Raw genomic sequence first — 3681 nt, 5'->3', positions numbered from 1 at the left:
AATCAAGGTTGGATGGTTGAGTAAGTTGATTGAAGCCAAAATCTTGAAGAGTTTTCTTTCTTTTGTTGCTCAAGGAGCTCGGCCAAGATGAAGAGAAAATGGTGAATTTTTGGTTATTTTTTTTTATTTATTTGGTCAATGGTAAGAAAAGGAATAGTAGTCTTACTTAAGGACCAATCCAATGGTGACACTTGTCACCTCCATTAATGCAAGTCTATCACTTTGTTTCCTCTCACACCAATCCAAATTGCAACCTCTACTTATCTCTTAACACCCGGTAAATTAATTTCAGTATCCAAAACTTAACCTAGTTGGCCGAATTTTTTCAAACTTTTCGCACTAGTGAGTCCCACGTCCGGTATACACTCTTAATTTCTCAAAACCTATTCGATACTAGAAAAATCATCTAAAAACTATATCTGCTCCTTAAAAAGATCTAGAATTTTTCCTTATCACGAAAATACAGAAAACAAGCCATGACAGATAATAAAACCTAGAAAATGGGAAAAATTACGGGCTCTCACATATAGCCTTGACATTCTTGTGTTGTGACTTAGAGGTGACTGGCATTGTGAAATAGGAAAGTCAAGATCGACATTGAAGAGGGGTGATGGAGAAATGAGGTCGCCATTGAAGAACAAGAAGAGAAAGGCAGCTCCCGGTAAGAGAAACGATATTAAAATGTCATTGTTTGCTTGTTGGATAATAGCGTATATAGTAGTTGGTTTATTGTGCCATGTTGTCGGTTAGGTTTTGTACTGATATTGTGGAATGTAAAAAGGGTCAGAGTGATCTCTGTATGTTATATGTTACTGATAAAGTATGGTAGACAAAATTGTTTAAAGTATGTTGTTTGATGATTTGGGGTCTTTTTTAAGGCAATGTTTATGCTGTCCAAACCCTAATGTCCCTTGTATTTCAGACATTGTGGTCCCCGATCCACTGTAAAAGGTGTAAAAAAATTAATTATTGAATTTAAATTTTTTTCTTTGAACCAGGAAATGGTGATAGTGAAATTTTGCATAAACCTTTCTCTTTAAAGTTACACCATCAAGAAACTTTCACAGACTCTCCTAACAGACAGTATATAGGGGGACGGGTTAATTTTATAGATAGATGCAACCCAAAAATGTGGTCATTAGTAACTCTAGACAAATGTGGAGTCCGTCTTGGGTATGATGCAGAAGATCATTTTGGGTTGTATTATCTGCTACTAGGGATGACATTGGATAAATGCTTGGTCTTTTGTATGTGTGATAGGGATTGTGAGATGATGGTGAACACATTACCACCACATAGGATGGCAGAAGTGTTTCTTAGAGTTGTTTCACAAGGTTGTCCACAGGCTGCAGCACCATGTAATCAAGCTAAGGGAGATGAAGCCGAAAGGGATAGAGACAGTGATGTTATAATCATAAAAAAGGGTATAGACACTGATCAAGTGCAACAAGATGGTAAAGAAAATGTTAACATTCAACCAGCAAAGTTCCCAGACACTACAAAAGGGTGCAGTAGCAACTGGACACCGAGTGTACCAAATCTGTTTTCTAAAGGTTTAGATAATAGTACTGGGTTAGAAGTAGCACTAGAAACTACAGACAAGCAAGCAAAAGGTCTTCATGTTGAACCAGAAAGTATTGAAATAGCACCAGAAACTGAAGACAAGCAAACAAAAGGCCTTGATGTTGAACCAGAAAGTATTGAAGTAGTACTAGAAACTGCAGACAATCCGGCAAAAGGTACTGATGTTGAACCAGAAAGTGAGGAATTTTATAGTGTTGCTGCTGAAGATGAAGTAGAATATGAAGACGTGAATAGCAAAGCGACTGAAACTGAAAATTTGGTAGAAAAGAAAGCTGACAATAGGAGTGATGCTGCAAAGGAACCAAAAGATGTTGAAGGCTATAATGAAACTTCAAATGCACAAGTCAGAGAAGAAGATGACCAAAGTAAAAATTGTAATGAAAATGCACAAAAGGCAGCCAGCAATGAAGGTGGTGTAGGGGAAACATCATGTGATGCTGCCAGACAAGAAGAAAAAGAAAATAGAGTCAATGTTGATGAGAAGCTGGCAGATTCAGACTATGAGGATCAAGGGGGAGACAATGACATATTAGATGAAACTATCAAAATTGGTCAAACATTTGGAGGAGACCTAGGTGCACATTCAGTTGGCCCTTGGCATTGCAATAAACCTGGTCCTTCTCATTGCAGTGAGCAAAGAAAGAAGAAGCCAGGAAGGAAGAGAGACCTACCCATTGAAATGAACTACTAGGATGACCCTGATATGATTAACATTGATGACATTGAATCAGAATATGACTCGGATGGTTCATTTGAATTGAAGAGTCAAAGTGAATCCGATGAAGGTGGGAATAGTAAGACAAATAGGCCTAAATTTCCAGTTTTTAATGAGCAAACATACATGAAGAAACCAAAGTTTGAAGTTGGTCAGAAGTTCACATCAGTTATTATATTCAAGTTGGCTGTAAGAATCCAAGCAATTATGGATGGGAGAGATATGTAATTCAAGAAAAATGATACACAGAGGGTGAGAGTGAAATGCAGAAATTGTGACTGGCAGCTATTTGCGTCTAAAATGCAAGATGAGAATACCTTTTAGATAAAAACACTTAGTGATGAGTACACTTGTGGAAGAGTGTTCCACAATAAAAACATGACATCTAGGTTGGCTAGCAAACTATTTGTTGATGAGGTAAGGAAAGCGCCATCTATGACAGTGCATGAGTTGATGACCAAAGTAACTGAGGAGTTAAATGTTGATTTCAGCCTTAAACAAAGGTATAGAACACTTAGAAAAATTAGAGACACTATTCAGGGGTTCCATGAAAAATAGTACACCATGTTGGAATCATTTTGTGGTGAATTGAGGAGGGTAAATCCGGGATCTACTGTGTTTGTTGAGACTGATATAGATGAAGATGGTGTTTCTAGGTTTAGAAGGTTGTATATGTGCTTAGAACCAATAAAGAGAGATTTTTTAGCTAGTTGTAAAAAGTGGATTGGGTTAGATGGTTGCTTCCTAAAAGGTCCATATGGTGGACAGCTTTTAACAGCAGTTGGAATGGACGGTGATAACAAAATGTTTCCCTTGGCAATGTCAGTTGTTGGGGTGGAGAATTATGATAACTGGAGTTGGTTTTTAGGATTGCTTGTACAAGATTTAAAAATTTCAGACTCTAGTTGCTAGTGCATTATGACTGACAAACAGAAGGTAGTATTTATTAATTTGTTATCCATTAATTATTTATGTTAAACTATTGATATTAATATGGCATATGTGATTGTTGTGTTGTGTTGTACAGGGTCTAGTTTAGGCTGTTAGGGACAAACTTCCACAAGCTGAGCATAGGTGTTGTGTCCAACACCTTTACATTAATTTCAAGCAAATGCATAGAGGTCTTGCTCTTAAAGATAGGCTTTGAAGATGTGCAAGAGCTTCATATATGACTCATTTCAAAGCAGAAATGGAGATGATGAAGCAAGAATCAAAGGATGCATATGCATGGTTGGATGAAAAGGACCCCAACACTTGGTCAAGGGCTCATTTCAAGACTGGATTGGATTGCGATATACTGGTTAATAATATGTGTGAATCTTTTAATTCAGTTATTTTAAAGGCACGATCACTGCCTATCATAGGCATGTTGCAAACTATTT

The sequence above is a fragment of the Coffea arabica genome, chromosome 7e, assembly GCF_036785885.1.
Source record: "Coffea arabica cultivar ET-39 chromosome 7e, Coffea Arabica ET-39 HiFi, whole genome shotgun sequence".
Lineage (NCBI taxonomy): Eukaryota > Viridiplantae > Streptophyta > Magnoliopsida > Gentianales > Rubiaceae > Coffea > Coffea arabica.
This window is presented reverse-complemented; position numbering follows the sequence as displayed.